This window comes from Choloepus didactylus, chromosome 5 (genome assembly GCF_015220235.1).
Source record: "Choloepus didactylus isolate mChoDid1 chromosome 5, mChoDid1.pri, whole genome shotgun sequence".
In the NCBI taxonomy this organism is placed as follows: Eukaryota; Metazoa; Chordata; class Mammalia; order Pilosa; family Megalonychidae; genus Choloepus; species Choloepus didactylus.
The window spans coordinates 105996811-106019598 of NC_051311.1; the positions used below are offsets into that span (position 1 = coordinate 105996811).

At 36.7% G+C, this 22788-nt stretch overlaps 1 pseudogene; it reads right to left on the bottom strand.

The window, feature by feature from the left end:
• Nucleotides 1-20409: 20409 nt before the first annotated feature.
• LOC119535155 lies at nt 20410-21283 on the bottom strand (annotated as a pseudogene).
• Nucleotides 21284-22788: the final 1505 nt, after the last annotated feature.

Sequence of the window (22788 nt, forward strand, 5' to 3'; positions counted from 1 at the left end):
TTTGTGGACTATGCTGAGTGGTACATGGATGCAGCCGAATCCTTCTTTAAGATGATCAATATAGATTAAAATTGGAGTATGAAATTCCTCCTGGTGGGGGTTGGCTTTCCATGTTCCACAGTGTAATAAAACTAATTTCTAAGCTTCAATACCCTCTAGCTCACCTCCAAAGGCTTCAGCCCACCATTCTAAGTGTAAGCTTCAGCATAATTTTTCATTCTGTAGAATCTGGATATTAACTAAGACCTGCGGTCATTTCTTTCTCCAATTTCTAATAGCAGGTATTGTTTTTGTTGTTTTATTTTTATTTTTCTATTTTTATTCTTCATGCCCCTAATATATGATTCTAATTTGTCAATTATTACAGTTTAACCATCCAGTTTTAAATATTAAAAAGCAAACTAATCCTAGAAGTTAGTTAAATGAATTTTTTTGTTCCAAAAATATGAGTCTTCACCTAAGAACCTAAAAACATGGCCCTGCTCCCAGTTTAAACCATCTACTTCAAAGAGATAATTACAGGCAGAAAACATGACTTAAGACCAATTATGTGCTGAGCCCAAGCTGTGTACCTCCCATTTTTTTCAAAGGTGAATAGCTAGAATTAGAATTTAAGTTGTCAGTTCAAAGAAACCCAGGCATATTTGGTTCCTGCAAGTTAAAAAGTCATCTGGGAACCCAGATGTCATGAACTCACATGCCATTCACTCATTTCCCTACCTTGACCCTAGTATTTTAGGTTAGAAAGGGAGCCTTGGTTCCTGAAAAACAGATAATTTAACACATATCTTCTGAATTACTTATTTTTCCACTTTATGAAAATACCTTATTACCAGGATGTATTTCTATTCAATATAAAGTAATGCAATTCTCCTCTCCCACATTGCATATATGGGGTTGGATTATGAAGCAGGGGAAGGAAATGGAGGAGAACCTGAAAACCTCTTGAAGTGACATAGTAATTAGTTTCTCTATTTGAAAGTTCTAAAGTTTCATTAAACTGCAGTGATAACCAGCACTAAGCTGCCATCCCTGGGAGAGGGGAAAAATGTCAAACTTAGTTCTGAAAAGATTTTTGCAAAAACACAGACATGGTCAATTCAGTTTTATTCTGAAGATTTATTTCATACCAGTCAAGCTCCTCAATATTAATTCAAACCTGTCTCCCAGATGCCGTGAGTGTAAAGAACTTACTGCTATCCGATTATGCAATGTCTTGGCATCTCTAAATACTGGATACAGATGGCAGAAACAGAATACTGTCCAAAATTTGTGTTAAGGAAGCTTCAGCTCAAGAAAATACATGCTGCTTTAACATTGTGTGTATTTGTGGGTGTGATATTTACCTTTCAGGGCATGTATTTGTGTATATACATCACCCTTTCTATTACATATGTGCAATAAAATGGAAAAAAAAAACAAAAACAAAGCAAAATTGCCTTCTAGCCATCCTAAAAGACATGTCCTACTGCCAAATGCTACGTGAAATGATTTCACTCACTAGCAGAGAAGTGACATGTTTGAAAAACTATACAACAGTCCTTTGAAATTATGCTAAGGAGCTCCAGAATTAAATCAATGGGTAACTGACTGGTTTATGGAGCCAAATTACAACATGCATGTCGCAATTAAAATGGTAAATAATCATGTTACTCACTCACTGGTTTTTCTTGTGAATTGACAATCTATTGTACAATATGGAATCCGAGAATCTGGTACATATGCATTTATAGATATTAATGGAACCTCTAATTCCATTCAAGATGTATTTTAACTGATCCCTTCTCTTGTTTATTATAGCAAATAAAACCAAAATTAGTGATTTTTTACTAGTGTCTTAAATTGCATGAAATGAGTACCCAGCAGAGACACATAAAAAAGTGCTTGCATGTGTGAATTACCCTGAATTTGGGGCCAGAGAAAACCCAAACTGACAAGTTGGCACACACTTGGCCTATAAAATTCATTAAAATATTTGATTTCGTCTTTCCCACTTGTATGGCAGCCTTTCCCCCTGCTCTGCCAATGGTGAGTATTCTTTCACCCATTGGAGGGGCTTGTCCATATTTGGAATTAGGTTTATTTGATTGCCTTTCAATTTTAGCTCTCTGATTGACTCAAGAAAAGTTATGATTCTATAGATTATATTGATTTTTCCTGTTGTAAGTGAAGTAGCCACAGTTTTACAGCTTTCTACATACTTTGCAGAAGTAGAAGGGAGCTCGTAAACATTTTTCCTTGTTTATAATTGGTGTAAACAATGTTTTCAATAGGTGTGCAATATCCTATTGCATATATCTACAATAATTTACTTGATTGTTGAATATCTGTGGGTTTTCTTACAGTTTTTGTTTATCATTAAGAGAGAATCTTTATGCACCTAGCTTATTTTTCTTATTCAGAATAATTTCCTTAGGATGTGTTTGTAAATGCAAAATTACTTGGTTAAAAGAGAATAGGGTCACACTGGAGATTGATGGGTTTGATTAAAGTTCTGCCATTGATTGCCTGTATTACTTTGGGGCAACTGACTAAACTCTCCCAGCATTTTTTGTAATATAGTTTCATTTTCTGTAAAATAGAAATAATATCATTTATCTCATAAACTTTCTATGAAAATAAATGAGGAAACCCACATGCAGTTCCTAGGTGTGGATCTTTCTTAAGGTAAGCATATGATTATTGTTGGTTATTATAAGACAACAGTTTTAATAGATTTTGTCAAGTGACTTTCAAAAATGGTGGTACCAGTTAGTAACATCACTAGTAATTCACAACAGTAAAGTCATGTCTTATTGAATACTTGATTTTTTTTAACTCAGAAAATGAGTTCTTCTGTATACTTGTCCTATAATCATATATGTAGTATGATACTGTTAGAACACCTGGGGACAAGGATGAAAATACTGGGCTCAAATCCTGGTTCAGTAAGGACTTGGAACAGGTTCTTAATTTTATTAACTTTTCTGATTGCAGGAATTAGAAATAATAATGTAAAGTGCTTGGCATGTATTACATACTCAAAATATGGTTCTCATCCTTAAATGTACATAAGAATAACCTGGCCTGGAGAGCATTAAAAAATACTGAGTTCTGGGCTACATCCCAAACCTATCTCATCAGAATCTTGTGGATACATTTCAAGTATCAGGATTTTTACAACTGCCTAGATGATGCATATAGACACCCCAGGTTGCAAACCATTGTAGTTATTACATGCTTATCCATGTTATATGGCATAATAACTAAAATTTACAAATGACTTTAAAATTCTCAAATCACTTTCATAAACATAATTTTATTTGATACTTACAAAAACTTTGAAGTAGTACCGTTAATGAAAATTCCTTCATTTTAAAATAGTAAGTGGATTCCGAGCTATGATGATGAGCAATTTTGACACAAATTAGCTCATACAATTGTCACCAAATCTGTTTACAAATATCTTGTTTCCTTTAGAGTGTGTTTACATATCAGATATTTCACAGACTAGGAAGCAAGAGAAAATCCTGAGCATTATTTTCAAAGATCGAGTGAAAGACTTTGACCAGCTCTGGTATGAAGTACCTGTGTTATCATACACATTGTAAACACAATTGCACACATAATAATAGCAAGTGGCAAATCACCCTGTTTGGTCTGCAAAACCTTCCCTTTCTTTGCTTCTGAACACTAGGAATCTAGGTCTATAGACATTAAAAACATTTTAGAATCTTGCAAAGGGGAAAATAATTGGATGTGATCTCAGAGAGGGAAGCCTTCAAACAGAATCGAAGAGAGAAGGCTCTGCTGATGAGTTAAGAGATGACTTTCTGGACTCCACATTAATGCAGGGCCAAGACTTATAGGTACCTCAACATCACTGCAAAATCAAAAAAATATTTTTCTCTTTGTACAGGTGAATAAATTAAATCTCTTGTTTTTCCCCTCTAAGCTACTGTGTGTTATTCTACGCACCATTAAAGTAGTCAAATGGAATGGTTTTTGTCAGTGTCATATGTTATTTCCCTTCACTATCTTAAAAGCTATAATATCCTTTTCTTGACTCCTCCATGAATGACTGCTTGATTTAGACTGCTTATATCATCCTGAAAGTTTTTATAGTTCAGTTCTGAAATGGACTTTGCACCATAAGCTCTGCTAAATTAAAGAAGGTGTTTTTCTGGAGTGCAAAAGAACATGTTTGGGGCTCTTTCAAAGATATATGTGGTTCCAGTATATGTTAAAATTAGAGCATTGGGAATATAATTATAATAATATATCTTTAAACGAAAACAACATGCCTTCAAAAGAAATAATACACCTTGAATGGAAAATAATACATCAACACCACAAGCCCATTTTTAGCATATAGAACTTCTGGCTGCAAATTGCCAATAGGGTAAGAATATTTTGATTGATCTGTATAACTTCCATTCCTTCCCCTGTCACTTGTGGCCTTTTTTCAGATGTGAGTTTTACGAAACATGTTACATGACATAGAAAAAAAGTCTGCTGCTAATTCAGTTTCCTTTACATTTTAACTCAATAGTGATATGTTGAGAATTAAGACTGTACTTTGTAGAATATATTTTAATTATACTTTTATTAACCTGAGTGAAATATAATTAAAGTGCACATATGATAGAGCTCCAAAATGAAGGGTCTATTATGTCAAAGGACACATTATAGAAAATAAATTCGACTCTTAACAAAATTAGACACTTTCCTCAAAACCAAGAAAATGAATGTATATGCTGCTAAGATTTATTAGATGCTATTATTATCCCAAGATAAAAAGTCAGTAGGAACCATATTATAATATGACATTATTAATAAATGTACATTAATTTCACTCCCTCCCCACCAGAATTGCTTCACCCACAGTTCACTTAAGGAAAAGAAGCATGATTGTTTTACTTATTTCAATATATTTTCCTCCCTGAATCAGTATCTAAAATGTACCTCGTAAGTATTGGCTATGATATTTCATGCTGGCAGACTGTAGCAAGATTATTGTTTTGGACTTAAGAAAAAAATACCAACACAGAGTACAAGATGGTGCTTAATGATATGTCACTTCCAAAGATATAAATTTTCCTTTAGTAGGAAACAAAATCCTTCTTGTGATTATGGCTAACTTCTCATTGATTCAAACAAGAATGTAGGCTGCATTAGATGTCAATTGCAATTAGTTATTTAAGCTGTATCAACACATGCCATTATTTTTAACAACACTAGTAGAAGCAAAGAGATAATTTTATATCCCTTTCTCTTTCATTCTATCATTGTAAATCCAGAGAAGGAGTAACAGTCCTTCAGCAAAAGTATTCTTAATAAGTCAGACATTCTTGGTTGAAACAAACATTTTCATGAAATGTTTAGCATGGTTCAATAATAATTATAAAAGCTAAAGTGTTCATAGAATTGTTTTCTTCCCCCAAGTGTGACATTCATTTGATGTAAAAATTTGGTGAGCTAATTGCAATATTGGAAATAAAGTCAGATTAAGCTAATTATAGCCTCAAAATAGGTTAAATCACAAGTTCACATCCAGGAGAGATACCAGTTGTTTTTTAGGATTCTAACTTCTAAGTCTACAAATATGTTATCTGAGTATGTGTATTAATCAAATAGATGGCTGTCTATTTTTTAAACATAGATATAATAATTCACACTTGATATTTTTCTGTCAGTATCAAGCAAAACTTTGCTAGTTAGAAGTCTCATCTTAAGGAATAACTGCGTGCAGCTTTTATTTTCCTTTCTAGTGTCTGACAATTTATGATATGGGCTTCCCCTGGAAATCTCCTCATTACCGGTAGGAAGTCTGCCCTGAGGAATGTGGAATGGCTAACTCACAGTTTGCCTTCAGTAAGATTCAGTGACCTAGTTGCTTTCAGAAAAGCAATGTAATGAATCTGTCAGTGATAATGACAGTGTAACTAAGTAGTCACTTTTTTGTTAGAAATAAAATAGCACATATTACAAAAGAGATATTGTGATGTCAGTGAATTTGGCCATATTAGGAGATCCTGATAATCTATGAAGAGCTAAAAGCTAGCAACGGGATGGCTAAGATCTCAATGGTGAATTTACAATCTCCAAGGACTCCACAGGACACTTTCTCTTCCTTCCAGAGACTTGTAAGCAAAGGCAGAGTATGATTTATAAAAGCATCCAGTTTGTCCTTAGTCAAGGTCACAAGCATTTTAGGAATACATGCACAAAATGGATACACTGCATTCTTAACACTTTCATGTGTTAGAGACACAGACATAATTTATCTGGCAATAATAGCAAGCTATCACAACAGGGCAGAAGTACTTTCAAGGAGATTGAATCCATGCTCTGCACAATTAAGCAGTGCTACCCATCCAGTGAGAATAGTTTGTAATGGAATCATATTTTTGTAACTACCTGGCCATTTGGTAAATTTAAATGAAAGGTTTAGTGGGTGTAACAGTGAATGACCCAACTAATGAGATATTAAATCAAAGTACGAAAGTACATAAGTAAAAAAGAAAGAAAGAGAGAAAGAAAAGATAACATTTAAACACAAATCACAATTCCAATAAGATACAGAGACACAGAGGCTACACAAAGGGTTTAGGCTAATCCAAAGTGATACTTCAATTTATAAAAATAGAAAAATAATCTGTAAGATGCCCACACTAAATGTATCCCATTTGGTATGAAATGTTGCAGTAGCTTTGCTATAGCTTCAAAATAAAAACACACAATATTAAGTTTTTTAGCGTATTGTTCCAATATAATTGCAGCAAAAAACAAGTTGAAAATATCCAGTAGCAATAGCTGGAATATTATCATTAACCCAAATTTGAAAAACATGGTATAACATCAGCATAGCCTCACTTCATAAGATTACAATAAAAGTTCTTTCCCCACCAAAAGTGATGTAGAAATATTTTACAAATTAAAGAATAGAAGGAAGGGAGGAAAGGCATTAATGAATTTTTGAGTGCCAACTGTGTCAGAGTGCTATATTTTATCTCTTTTAAATATCAAGGTGATTCTGCAAGGTAGAAATTAACATCCTCAGTTGATGAAAACTGAAATTCAGAGTTGTCTGACTCTGCTACTAAGTATCGGAAGTAGGATTTGTCTTCTAAGCCTGTTTACCCCATGTATACATGATTGTTGTGAATGGCACTGCCATCCATTCAGTCACCAAATGCAACATTAAACCTAATTATATTAATTCATGGAAAGTGCTTAGTGTAATATCTAGCATGAAGTGAGATCGCTATAATTTTTTATGATGACAATCACATTCATACTAGAATTCTACTTCATATGCAAATAATGCTAAGCTTCTCTTCATGGTACCCACGTAACATCTCTCTTTGCTGTTCCTTTCTTCAGCTCTCCGTGGCTAAGCTTTAATTCAAACTCCTGTCATCTCTTGTCTGGATTATCATCATATTTTCCAAAGTGATTTCTTACCTCTAGTTTTACCTCCTCTTCCCAAACCTATTTCCCATCCTCCACATTACTATCCCTGTGACCTTTCTAAAATGGAAATTATGTTATAACCCACTTCATAAGACCCCTCGGTGGCTCCCAATAGGAAAGTTCAAACTCTTCAGAGGTATAAATGGTTCTCTGCAACCTGTTTTATATTTACCATTTAAACATTATCTTTCACTTCCATTTCCAAGTAGGAAAGGTCAAACTCTAATATGGCATAAACAGTTCTGCGCTATCTGCCCTGTGTTTACCTGTTAAACATTATCTATACCACTCCCACTCAGCTCATATTCTAGGACTCTGAGGTCCAACTTTCCCAAATCTCCTGTAACTTTTCATGTTTCACACTGGTCCCTTTGCCAAGACCTCAGGCAGAAAATCTCCCTGGTACCTACATTTCTATCTTTCAAATTTCATTATACACTTTACTTTGTTAGCGAGTTTTTTTGGCTGTCCTCATGTAGAACTCAACACCCCATTATCTGCACCCACTATAGACTCTCCTTACTTGTACTGGGAACATATGTTATTGTATCACACACACACACACACACACGACTATAGATGTTTTTTGATGGCAGGAATCTTTGTTTCAACAGAACCTAGCACATACCACAGGGCCTGGTACTAAAAAAATCAAAGCAAAAAAATGTTTGTGGAAGCCCATTTTCTGTTACACTCAAAATGCTGCCTAGATTATTTTCTAATCTCCAAGAATGTAATTGGTAACTCTCTGGGATACTGCTAAGTAGGTATGGGTCTCACAATTTTAAACAAGTAGAAGAAGATAAGGGATTTCCCACATTAAAAAAATCCAGGAATGTCTAATGTTGTCTATGAGTTTCACTTTGCATAGTAGATTCAATTCCTGATCATTATATTTGTCATTATGTTATGGACTGGCAAATTCTCAAGGATTATATTTTTTTCTCTATGTTGGCTTTCAGAAAGTGCACCTCTTGTACTGAAATGGACTGTAAGATATGTTATTTTTTTTTAATAAATTCACTCTACCCTTATTTTACTGTTTCACATTTTATTTCATATTAATTTTACCACCTGTATTAGTTAGGGTTCTCCTTGGAAACAGAATCAATGAGAGATGTCTCTTATTATCAAATTGTAAAAGTGACTCACGCAACTGTGGGAGCGCACGAGTCCAAATTCTGCAGAGCCATCAACAAGCTGTCAACTCCAAGGAAGACGTCCGATGAACTCCTCGGGAAACGAACCGACAACTTTGACGAACTCCTCAGGAAACGAACCGGCAACTTTGAAGAACTCCTCAGGAAATGAACCAACTTTGATGAACTCCTCAGGAAATGAACTGGCAACTTCGACGAGCTCCCCAGGAAAAGCTTCACTGAGCAGCTGAAGAAGAAGTGAAGGTTCTCTAACCGTCCGGCTTATAAGCCTCCAACTGATCACCCGGACCAAATCCAGCCAATTGCATTCTCTCACTGTGGAAGCACGCCCCTTGATGAGTCATCAGTCAGCTGCAGTCAATTGACTGATGGTCCGACAAACCAACCAGCCTCAAATAGCCTCACAGGAATCGTCAGGCCAGTGCCCGCTTGACCAGACAGCTAGGCCACCTAGCCAAGTTGACACATGAACCCAACCATCACAGTCCACCCCTTGTCAACTTGGCAGTCGTACACATCACCTAAAACCATATCTTCAAAATGAACGTTACAGCTTATGCCATATGATAAGGGGATAAGACAGAGAAGAAAGCAAAAATATTTTCTTCACAGACAAATACAAACATAACCATCACAAAACGAGGAGGAAATATTCATATCCTCATAGTCCTCGTTTCTGTAACTGGTCACGTGGCCGTAGTTCATATTTATCACGACCTTCTTCCACTACCCATTCCATGTTCCCTTTACCCTCAGCAAGCACTTCAGCTGGCCATGGTTCTTTGCCTGGTGTGGAGACCCAAACCTTCATTCCTGAAGTTTCTTGGCCATTGATAGTCCTGTCCACCTTGTCTGTGGCGATTAACTGCAGCCACTTGGCTTCTGCTGACTCGGGACCCAATTATCCCCATTGTGTTTAAGGATTCCAGTTCAGTGACAGCAGTTCCTACAGTAATATCTGACCTACAGAGAAGGGCGACTACAGAGCTCTTCAGGGATGATGGAGCTAGTTTCACAAATTTATTCCTTACAGTCCTGGTAAAAGGTGTGTCCTCTGGACATTCCAGGGCTGTGTGAGCAGGTTTTCCATGATAAATCCACTCTAACATTCCAATCTCTCTAAGCCTTTGAATCCCCTCCTCCACATTATACCAGGGCAGTTCTGGCATTTCAACTTCTGGTAATGCCGGCCACCTTTTGATCCATGTTTCAGCCAGCCACCCAAACAAACTGTTAACACCCTTTCTAACCCCTCGAGCTACAACATTGAATGCAGAATCTCTGCTTAGTGGGCCCATATCAGTAAATTCAGCCTGATCCAACCTTATATTCCTTCCACCATTATCCCACACTCTCAGTATCCATTCCCACACATATTCCCCTGGTTTCTGTCTGTATAAGTTGGAAAACTCATACAGTTCTTTTGGAGTATAGCGTACTTCCTCATGGGTCACACTTTGTACCTCACCCTTTGGGGCTTGTTGGGACTTGAGCCTAGTTATAGGTCTTGAAGCAAAAACTGATGGTGGGGGTGGGTCATGAAAAGAGTTAGAATTATCTCTCAAGCCATTCACCTCAGGGCACTCTGTTGCATTTTCATCTCTTAAAACAGGATTAATCTCTCCAGACAAAAGAGTGAGGGCTGCTTCCTCAGGGGAGATGATTACAAGATTAGCAGGCATTGAAGGGTCAATCTCCTTAGGTGGGAGTTGCATGGCAGGCTCCTTAGGGCAGACTGGAGGCAGAGAAGCTGTTTCCCCAGGACAGCCCTCTACAGGTAAATCTAACAACGACCCAGCAGAATCCAGGGTTCCAATGTCCTCACTGTCATTATTATCAATCCATATGTCTCCATCCCAAGTTTCTAGGTCCCATTCTTTTCCAATCAATGCCTTTACTTTAACAGCAGACACCCTGAGAGGTAGAGATTTTAGTTTACACTGTAAATGTGCTACTCGCACAATAAGAGACTGCGTCTGATTTTCAGAAACCTCCAGTCTGCGGGCACAGGAAATAAGATTTTCTTTCAGGGCACAGATGGAACCCTTTACATCTGTCATACGGCATTCAAGTTTTGAATTTGAAGCCTTTAGCTCATCCCTTTCTCTTACAACTGTATCCAAAGTATCTAAGAGCAGCCAGCCAACATCATTAGACTTCTTAATATTGCAAAACTCCATGAAAGTGTCGAAAACGCTGTCACCCAGAGCCTCGCTTCATACTAGAGCACAATTAGGAGAATCAAATGGTGCTATTTTGTGTATTTCCTTTGCCAACTCCTGCCATGGACTCTTAGTACCCTCTTGATTATTGGAAATAGAGTCATTAGTGCCTCTGAATCTAATCAGAGTAGAAAACAAGTTGTAAAAGCCCATTTTAAGATTCCGTTTCTCAAGAACCACTCTCGGTACCAAGTTGTATTAGTTAGGGTTCTCCTTGGAAACAGAATCAATGAGAGATGTCTCTTATTATCAAATTGTAAAAGTGACTCACGCAACTGTGGGAGCGCACGAGTCCAAATTCTGCAGAGCCGTCAACAAGCTGTCAACTCCAAGGAAGACGTCCGATGAACTCCTCGGGAAACGAACCGACAACTTTGACGAACTCCTCACGAAACGAACCGGCAACTTTGAAGAACTCCTCAGGAAACGAACTGACAACTTTGACGAACTCCTCAGGAAATGAACTGGCAACTTCGACGAGCTCCCCAGGAAAAGCTTCACTGAGCAGCTGAAGAAGAAGTGAAGGTTTTCTAACTGTCCGGCTTATAAGCCTCCAACTGATCACCTGGACCAAATCCAGCCAATTGCATTCTCTCACTGTGGAAGCACGCCCCTTGATGAATCATCAGTCAGCTGCAGCCAATTGACTGATGATCTGACAAACCAACCAGCCTCAAATAGCCTCACAGCAATCGTCAGGCCAGTGCCCGCTTGACCAGACAGCTAGGCCACCTAGCCAAGTTGACACATGAACCCAACCATCACACCACCCTTATTTTATTTTATTTTTTGCCTAGGATTACCTGGAAAACAGAGCATGAGCAAATGTTAATGTTCAAAGGCTTTATTGAGAGGTGCAATTAAAGGCCAGAAGAGTAGAAGGTGAAAAGAAATGAGGAGAGAATGAAGAAAAGCAAATACTTGAGGATATGATACAAATATGTTCACAAAGTTATAGGAAAACCCAGTTGGTTGTTTCTATTGACAATAGTTTTCCAGAAAGACCATGTAGAATCACATTGTTAGAATACTCCACTGGGGTGGTTGGGATGGGGAGGAAGGAAAATAAATTCATTTGCCAGGTCCTCAGTGTCTCCTGTCTCTCATTTTTAAATGTTCTCCCAATGGATATAAATTCCCTGTTCCTATGATTTGTCTTCCCCTGGCCTTCCAAGCAATTTCTAAAGAAAGGTAGATGTCACATCCCAAGGCTGGGCACTTCCTCTAAGTCAAAATGAGTTGGAAGGAAACAGAACCTCTGTGGATCCTACTGGATGAGACTTCAGTGTTAAGAGTTTCCGTAGCCCACTCTGTGGCACAGCAATAGGAACTAGGCTAAATTCTAGTCTTTACCCCAAAGTAGGCTTCATCAGTATTAGTGGAGCTTTTATTTTCCTTTCCAGTGTCTGATAATTTACAATTGTGGAAGTGTCAGAAGAGGAAATGAAAGCAATAGCAACCAGTGTTCTGCAATGAGCAAAAGGGAGAGAAGCTCAAAGAGGCAGATGAAATGAGCCTGGTTCATTCCATCCCTTGTGCCACTCATATCTGATTGCAACCTGTTATGTTATCCAGATCTCATAGCAGAAAAGGATGGCAGTATATGTTCTCTAGCCAGAGATGTGCAGATTCAGTCAGCTTTAGCAAACAAAGCTGAGGTCTGCAATGCTGCAGCTAGCCCTAGGCCCAAGACTGATGCTTCTTATCCCCTTGTCTTCTACCACCCATTCAAGATTTCCCTCATTTTTTGCCATCACTTTCACTCATCTAGATTGCTTATTTTCCGGAGTGACCTAGACCTTAAACTGAAACTTAAAGGGGTATGGTTTCTTAGTTGCACAAATACCTATTCACAGTTTTCAGTGGTGAATGAAGCACCAAAGACAGCCTTGTAAATCACCTGGGTTCCAGAAGCTCTGTAGTAATCAAGGACAATTCCTAATCCAGTAAAATAACTTCAGTCTTTGCCTACTGGTCTTCTAGCATGTGGAGTCAAAACTAATCAGGTAGCACAACATTGTAAACATAATTAACAGCACTGAAATATATATCTGAATGTGGTTGAAAGGGGAGATGTTATGTTGTATATATGGCACTAGAATTAAATTTTTTAAAAATCCATGGAACCACACAACACAGTGAACCCTAAATTAAACCACGGACTACAGTTGATAATACAATCATGAAAATTAGATTGCATCAGTTGTAACAAATGTATCAAACCAGTGCAAGGTGTTAATAATAAGGTAGTATATGGAAATCCTGTATTCTGTATTTTATGCATGATTGTTCTGTAAACCCAAAAGTTCTCTAATTTAAAAAAAAAAAACACTATGCGGGGGGCGGGTAACAAGGTGATACTTACAGCTTATAGTAGAGTAAAACTCTGATAGCATTCTCTGTTGTAAGTATTCTCCCTATCACTGCCAAAGAATCAAGGATTCTATCTGCACTGAAGTGGAAGATTTGTGGACAGAAAGGTTAAATTTTATGAGTAGGTCACTAAACATGATTGTGAGACAGGTCATTCCTACTTCTCCCCACTGGTTTGTACACTCATGTATTCTAGCTGTTCCAGACACAAAGCCATATATTGGCCATTGGTTTAGATCATATACCACATCATGGAAGATAATACCCAAACCCCTAATGTGTTGAAACTAAGCTGTTATATTAGTTGAGTTTGTAAAATATTCCATGCATTTATTAATTTGACTGCTTCTCTAGTGAATCCTTTGGTCATGTGTCTATTATTTTAATTACTTTGGTATCAAATAATCATTTGAATTGAAGCAATATTGTGGGATATTATGACAACAAAATATCTAGTATTTTGTGTACAGTCAGTTTCAGGTGATGGCAGAGGCAATGAAAGAAGAAAAGGTCAAGATTTACATGGAGTATGCGTCAGTTTCAGAAAACACAAAATTTTCCCTCCACCCTTGTCAAAGGGGCCCTATGTAACCAATCTGCCACCAAGTAGCTACCTCATCTCATTGAGTGATTATGCTATATCAATGGTTCAGTATCAGTCTCTGTTGTTGGAAGGCTGGGTATTTATGAGTAGCAGTTGCTAGATCAGTGCAGGTATGGGAGCTCATGTTTATGCATACATGTACAGCTTCTGACTCTGCAGCTATGGTCACTCTGTTCACAGACAATAACATTAGCAATAAGGTAGCAAGGGGTAACTTCACAAGACAGTTCATTCTGTCTCCCTGATTTCAAGATTTAACATATAGCTATAACAATAAAAATTTTGGGATTTCCGTAGATGGCAGATACATGGATTAATGGAAGAGAATAGAAAACCCACACAAATATGTCAGCTAATTTTTGACAAAGGTGCAAAAGTAATTCAATGAAGGAAAGATAGCCTTTTCAACAAATCCAGGGGCTAAAATTATGAACCTTGACCTAACTCTCATACTTTATGAAAAAAGTAACCAAAAATGGATCATGAATTTAAATGTAAAACATAGAACTATACAACTTCTAGGAGAAAATTTTCAGGGTATAGTTAGGTAAAAAGTCCTAAGATGATCCACAAAGGGAAAGAATTGATAAATTGGACTTTAAAACATTAAAAAGTTTTTTTTCTGCAAAGAACCTGTTAGGATGAAGAGCTTCAGAATGGGAGAGAATATCTGCAAACTACATATTCAACAATGAACTATTGTCTAGAACATATGAAGAACTCTAAAACTCAACAGTAAAATAATATGCAATCCAAGTAGTAAATGAGCAAAAGATATCTAGAGACATTTCATCACAGAGAACATACAGATGGCAGACATGAATGTGAAAAGAATCTCAACATATTAGCCTTGAGAGAAATACAAATGAAAACCACAATTAGATATCATACACACATATCAGAAAGGCAAAGGGAAAAAAATGACAACCCTAAATGCTGATGAGAACATAGAGAAACAAGAGCACTATCTTTCTGCTTGTGGAAATCTAAATCATCCAGTTATTCTGGAAAACAATTTGGTATTTTTCTTTAAAAAACTAAAGATGTAACTACCATATGACCCAGCAGTTGTAATCTTGAGCCCTTATTCCAGAGAATTGAAAACTTATATTCACATCAAAGCCTGTAAACAAATGTTTACAGCAGCTTTATTCCTAACAGCCAAAAACTGGAACAACCCAGATGTCCTGCAATAAGTGAATGGTTAAAGAAACTGGCATATCCACACTACGTAATGCTACTCAGTAATAAAGAGGAATAAGCTATTAATGCATGCAGTAACCTACTTGAATCTCCAGAGAATTATGAAGAGTGGGAAAAAAGCCACTCCCAAGAGGTTGCATATGGTATTATTCCATTTACATAACATTCTTGAACTGACATAATTATGGTAATGGAGAACAGATTAGGAAGGGTTGGGAATGAAAGGGACATGGGTATGGTTATAAAAGGGCAACATGAAGGATCCTTGTTGTGATAAAAAATGTTTCATATTTTGACCTTTTCGATGTCAATATCCTGGCTGTGAAAACATACTATAGTTTTCCAAGATGTACCATTGGGGGAAAATGTGTAAAGGTTATAGATGATATCTAATATTTATTGCCATTGGATATGAGTCTGCAATTATCTCAACCTAACAAGTTCAATTTAAAAATATACCATTGCAGTATTCAATCCAGGGGGATTTAATAAAGAGAATCAGGGATGTCCAAAATAAATGGAAGTTTGGGGGTTCTTTTGCAGAAGTTTGGAGGTTTTCACTTAAGTATTGATTTCCAAGCCATGCTCCATGGAGCTGCAATCCAGAGATCAGAAATTGCCCTTGCTACCACTTTTACCACTGCCACAGCTTTCTCACCTACCTATAAGGTAGCTCATCAGACACTGGATCAATAAGTCCAGTTACCATAGTTAACTCCAAATCTCCAGCTCTCTACATGCTTGTTATTCAGAAGCTATATCACCAATAGAATGAGCTCTACACACCTCTACCTTTTAAGTCTCATGCAAGTAAAATTAATTGATGAAACTTAATTTACATCCTCCATCCTAGACTAAGGAAATTTTGAATGTTAGTTTTTAGATTTCCAACGTCTCTACCAAGAAGGCAGATGGAGTGGAAATTTTAAGAGACAATCCACAATACCCACCATACTAATACTTACCTTTTTATGGCTATGGTAAGAATTCCATAAAACAGTGTTTATAAAAGTCTTTTCTTGGTTTTCAAAAGTTAGCTTCACTGCTAATTTCCAGGCCATGTTACTTTGAAGAATCATTTTTTTTTCTCCTACTTGTTAAGTTGAATTAATCGAAAAAGTGATGACAGTTAGATGAGGAACCCTTCTTCAAATCCAATACAGTAAAATATAGAGTTTCAGTCCTTCCCTCATCTCTCTGTGCTCTCTACCCAATCAGTTTCATTCAGTCCCATATCTGCAAATTCTGACTCTCAAATCTCTTTCACTCTGACCTTAGGTTTTGAATTTTTATGTTATTTACTGAAAATCTTCAACTGGATGCTCTACCTGTACATCATAAACAATTTGCTCCAAATTCAAGGTGCCTTTTACGAGTATTATATGCCTTGTTTGATTCAAAATATATTCAATTATTTACAAAAATATGCACAGTAAAATAAGTTAAACTGAAAGTAAGGAGTCTTGAAAAAATGGATAATAAACTGGAGCGAATTTATATGCCTCTTCAGATTCACTGTCTCCCAGATCCTGTCCACTAGCTCAATAAAAAGCCCTTGTGACTATTGTATTCATCTCTTTTCCTAACATCTCAGGCTGACTCAGCCTCTCCCAGGCTGAAGAATGATCTTTGCACATAATTTAAGAGATGTGCCAAAGAACAACTTGGTCAAACTCACAGAGGCTCTTGTTTCTTTTAATACTTCCTGACTCAGGTAAAGAGCAGCTCATGGGACCTCCTCATGGGACCAACTCAGAATCCTGGAGAACATAGCCCAGAAGTTTGAGGAAAGACAGGCAAGATAATTGAACGGTAAATTTCTTTTGTTTTCTTCCCCTGTGAAATTGTTGAACATGGCCTGGTTTACAATTCTCTCTGGAAGATGATCCTCATGATCTGGAAATTGAGTGTTATTATTATGAATATTTTCTGAAGTTGTGACCAGTTGGGTAATGCACGAATTTGTATTTGCTTCTTTAAATTGTCTTACCTGCATCACTATTTCCTTTCATCATTTTTGCTCTTTAGTCTTACAGACCCAGGATTACACTTCCAAATAAAGTTACAGCCCTCAATCTTTACCTCAGGTTCTATATTTTAGGTAATCTGGTATTAAAACCATCAGAGTGAGATTTAGTATTAGATTGCTCACCTGCCTGTTAGTGAGATAATTATAACCCATGACATACAGTAATACCACAATAACTAAAATTTCACCTGTGGTTAATTGTAAAGATATTCAATCAGAAGTCAAAACTTAGTGGTTATACCTCTTGATCACTCTGGTCTCAAGCCCAATAACCAGGATCAAGTTTCAGCACAGCCCAAGTGGGCTGGAAAGCAATTGCCTAAATGTCAAAGGAAGACAAGACCTGGGAAATATAAAACAGCAGGTACTGAGCGAATGTGTTGTTGTGGATCTCAAGTGTGTTAGAGCAGGATGTACAAAAGATAAAGCTGATTGGAAGAGAATTCATTGACCTGGGGATATCATCCATGAATCTAAGTGTTGGCAAAAATACCTATAGCTGGACCTAATAATTTTCTGCAATGGTTGCTTGAAACCTGACCACAACAGTCTATTACCAATGAAGTAGAGATGCTGTAAATTCCTGAATATATTGAAGAAGGACTCAGAAGACTCAAGGAGGTCAGGCTCAGATAAGTTCAAGGGTCTGTTAGAATAGATTTATTCTATAATCCCCAAGAAAAATCAATCCTTGTATTTTCCCCAAGACAAAAACAGAAGGCATTATTTTTTATTAAGGTATTAAGGGATGCCTTGGTGAGGGAGAGAATTTCAATAATGGTTGTATTCTGCAGTCTAGTGGCAGTGGGAGAAGCTGCCATGGAACTAGGGTACCTATTATCAGTGGGGATGATGAGATTCCAGAATGGCACAGCCCAGGGAGCAGAACTTACCTACAAGAAGCAAGGGAGGCATACTTACTGTGTGGCAACAATGCTGTTTCTTATAGAAGACTAAGACGGTAGCTATTACATGAAGGGTGTTCCTAGAAGTTTGACAGATGGGTGTCTGGCAAGGATGTTCATCCATTTGTACAATAAACAGTTGAGTCTTGGTAAGCAGAGAGCTGACAGCCTCTGCAGTGGAAAAAACAGGCTCCCACTGTTTTGCATCCTTAAGTCAGTTCAGAGACCAGGGCCAATGACTGGAAGAAGTCTTGAACCCTGAAGTATGGACCTGGCAGTGCTACCAAAAGCATTCACGCAAGAATATCCCTGCAGTCTTCTCAAAACTGGATGTGGCCATTTGCCAGGGTGATTGTGAAGGTGGGAGAATGGATTATTATATTTTTTAAGGATTGCTAACACTGATATGAGTTAATGGAGATAGAGTCAATGAAACAAACAAGCAAACAACACAAACCAAACAAATGAGAATAAGCAAATAGGTTAGTGGAACAGAATCAAAAGCCCAGAAATAGACCCACACAAATATAGTCAACTGATTTTTGTCAAAGGAACAAAACATAGACTTTTTAACAAATAGTGCTGGAACAACTGACCATCCAAATGCAAAAGAAATGAACGTAGACACAGACCTTACACCTTCACAAAAATTAACTCTAGATGGATGATAGACTTAAACGTAAATCACAAAATTACACTACTCCTAGAAGGTAACGCAGTATAAAATCTAAGTGCCCTTGGGTTTGGCAATGACTTTTTATATACAACAGCCAAAGGACAATCCATGAAAAAAAAATTGGCTTCATAAAGACAAAGAAAGAAGGAAACAGACCAACTTCTCTGTGAAAAAACACCATTCACAGAATGACAAGATAACCCAGAGAATGGGAGAAAATATTTGTGAAACACATATCTGATAAAGGACTTGTACCCAAGATATACAAAGAACTCTTAAAACTCAACAACAAGAAAACAAACAACCCCATTACAAAATGGGCAAAAGATGTTCACAGAAAAAAATTATTCTATGTAATTGTAACTTGGTAGTCATTACAATTATTATCCTTGGGATAACTCTTGGAAAAAAAGACATTATTATATTAAAATATAATATAATTTATAAATATAAATATTTATTTTAATAATAAAATAAAATTCTTAATAAAATTCATTAATAAAAAATAAAAATTCTTCTCAAATTATTTCACTTTTTAAGGGACAATTTCAAGACCTCAGAGAGTTATTGAAAGGTTCAACTGAAAAAATTTTGAGTGAAAATTTTGAGCTTTAAAATGTGACAAGGATGATGGGAATAATGGAAACTATTATCATTTCATATATAGAATGGCCACACATATACTTTGCTCTCCATTATGAACACACATAGCCTGTTGATTGTGTGTACAGTGACCACAGATATAGCAGTGACAGCCTAGTTGCCTCTGGCACACAGCATAATTCAAGTTCCACAGAACATTTGAATGCTATCCTCAGCACAAGGGAAAAACAACATGTTTTTTAAAAATAGGAATTAACCTTTGATTATAAAATGTAATTATTAAATTATTTCTGAACTTTTCTTTGTAAGAATAAAAGGTGGCAGTGATGTTCAAAAACGGAGACCAGATAATTGGTCAAAAATCATATTTATCTCAACAGCTCAAAGTGCCAATACAGCAGGTCACTTCACAAAGTTTCAAGATTTAGATTATAAATAGATATACAAAGATAACTTGGTATGCAAAAAAGGTGTAAATAGCAGAAATAAAGTTCAATTTAAAAAATCCAAGTAACTTCGAAAACCGTTAGACGAAAATATTCCATTTGCACCAATACAGAAGTGCTTTAATTTACTGATGCCAGTAGTGCATTGCCATGAAAAAGAACTCCTCAAAGAAAGGGAGAATCTTCCCAAATTGGTCATCTCCATAGAAGAGTGGAAGTTTTCAGGGCTGGCAATTCCTGATTCAGTAGCTTAGTCACTCACTGTATCAACTATTATGTTCCAACCCATGATATTTTGATCTGTAGGCAAATTCTAAAAAATGTTTCAAGTTTAATATGAGGCCCAAACCACCACTACTAAGAGCTCTCTGAAACGGGCACTATATATTTAAAAGATTTAAAGACCAATTCCAACTTCAGGTCTATGATATCGCAGCAGAAAAGAGATAAAGTAATACTTATTCCAGTACTTAAAAGCTTTTTATAAGGTTAGCAACATGGCCTTTAAAATTTCCTCAAAAAACTGTACTTAAATATCTATTGTTTTCTACATATATAAAACTCACATGTAAAGTAGGAAAAGTTCCCAATAGAAAGGTAATTAAAGGTGGTAATATTCTTTGTATCACTTAGCAGTCAAGACACATGCTTAATTCTGCTCCTCAGAAGCAATGTTAGCTACTAGTTTCAATTCAGAAAAATGCATATCTGCAGGAAAGTCTACGTAAAACGTTTACTCAGTCTTTTTCTCAAATTTCTTAACCTTTTCAGTGTAGGCAACAAACTGAGAGACCATTCCAAAATCTGTCCCACCATAAAAATATCAAAGCATAGTTAATGATGAAGTTCATGTGGAGAAAATCATGATGCCAAGAAAGAGCATAGAAACGGTTGAGATAAAGGGTTGAGAGGAATATCATAACCACATGGCCAGCAATAGTTTCTATCAGATGAACGGTTACCCGTGCCCAAAGAAGAATTACATGATCACATAGAAGAGTGATTCCAGTGAGAAATCCAGTTCCAAGAATAAGGATTTCCAGACGATGTGCACATTCAGCTTCCATTCCAAATGGACACTGAAACTCATGAGAATTTTATGAATAAATTTATATATTATTTTGCAGTGTAAGAGCCTATGTAGGAAATAGCGCCAGGTGTCCTCAGTCACCACACAGCCAAAGCATCTTGTCAAAAGTATGTACCAGTTTGGCATTCTTTCCCAATTGTAAGGAATACTGAAATACTCTGTAAAATAATAGGTTCCACAAATCAAAGTCAGCTAGATATAAAAGTGACTAAAGAGAAGCATTTAAAAATATTTCTATTGGTTTCCCATGTTTCTGATTTATCCTTTTGAATTTTACACTTTTTCATGTAAGCATAAATTGAAACAAAAATCCAGGTAAAGGGAACAAGAAATGAAGGGTCTCATGAACTATCAGGGACCCCCAAGTTGCAAACTGGAACTTTATATAATTACTCAACTTACAGTTCCAAGCATTTTTAAGTGGTTCCTGCAGAGGATTCTCAGGAATAAGTGAATGGACATATGCCCCAGCCAAGGATGCTGAACTAAAAATGCTGATACTTTGATTTATTGCCATTTTTCAAACCTCTTCAGATAGCCTTATAATTCTGGACTGTTGTGCAGGGACTAAGGGCCACCATCATGCAGGTTTTGCCTGGTTCTGTGGCCGAAATTCAACACATTTGAAAATCAATGTCAACCAAGCCAAACAAGAAAAGCAAATCTCCTTTAGAAAATATAATGTGCTTCAAATCAAATCTACGTGGCAGGATTATCCCTGCTCCTCAGAATTATCTCTGCCATCTCTCTACTCCATAAGCAATGGGAAAGAATTGACTGAGATCATGTTTTAGGCCTTGGCAGTATTTTAAATCATATTTCTCAAGGGTCTTTACAAAGCTGTCTTTAGAAATTGACAGGATGTTAATTTATACTCAAATGTGAAACAGTATTGAATAATTAAGTGTCTAACTATCCATTGCCAGCAGGATCATTGAGTTTGCATGGATGCAAATGAGTAAGAAAATAGACCAGTAATGGAAAGCTAGGCAGCTGCAGAAGCATTCACTAAATGTGCTGGAACCTCACTGTTGCAGTTAACCTCTTAGGAGTCACATCCTCATAGAAATGTTGACCCCTAATCAAGGATCTTATTAACTCTTTCATTCACTATTTCTGTTGTCTCCTCTCGGACAGGATTTATTAGAAGCTGTTGTTTACAAGATGTTGACGGTATCAGCTTCCAAATGAGAAACAGGAAATTGGTACAGTATACACTGGAATGCATAAAATCACCCCATGAAAATATGATTACAATAGCATAAAATATTCTTGTCAGAAAGATTCTGGCTAAAGAGATGTCAAAAGTAACAGTATCTTACGCAGTTGAGCGAAGCTGCATGAAAATTTATTAATAAAAATTGTGTCAGGTCCATAATAAGCTAAGAGGTTGATATTAACTAGCTACTGAGCTAAGAGGTTGATATCAATAAAACTGAGATATCTAGCTAGCTACTGCTAGACCAACCATTTCTGCTGGAAAATCCCTCTGTTACCACCTACTGTGCCACCAGATAGAAGGGTTTCTATATCAGGCAAAATCCTTGCCCTTTATCTATCATTTGCTCAGTTAGAACTTGAAGAATGATATAACCATAAATATCATGAACTTCAAAAGCCTTCTCCAAGAATGCAAGTATAGAGTCTCATTTGGAAACAAGAAGAAAAATTAACCTGTACAAATGCAGGTTTCTCAGACATTTGACCTTTGCGGCAGCTGGAAGAAAAAAAATTTAACTGAATTTGTACTATGTAATTGGCTCAACCTTACTGGAAGGTATTCATTAACCAAGCAGAACACCAAGACAGGATTTCTGTAAATGGCATGTCATTTCGTGAAGAGCTCTGCTCAAGGTAATTTACACTGAACAGGAAGGCCTACTTAAGGCTACCACTTGGGATTGTATAAAATCAATTTCATAGTTCCTTTAAATTTTATTGATGTATCTTCAGCTTTTGAATTTCATAGAGCTGAAATAATGAAAACATCTCAGACATGTATCAACTCAATCTTGCCTTCTT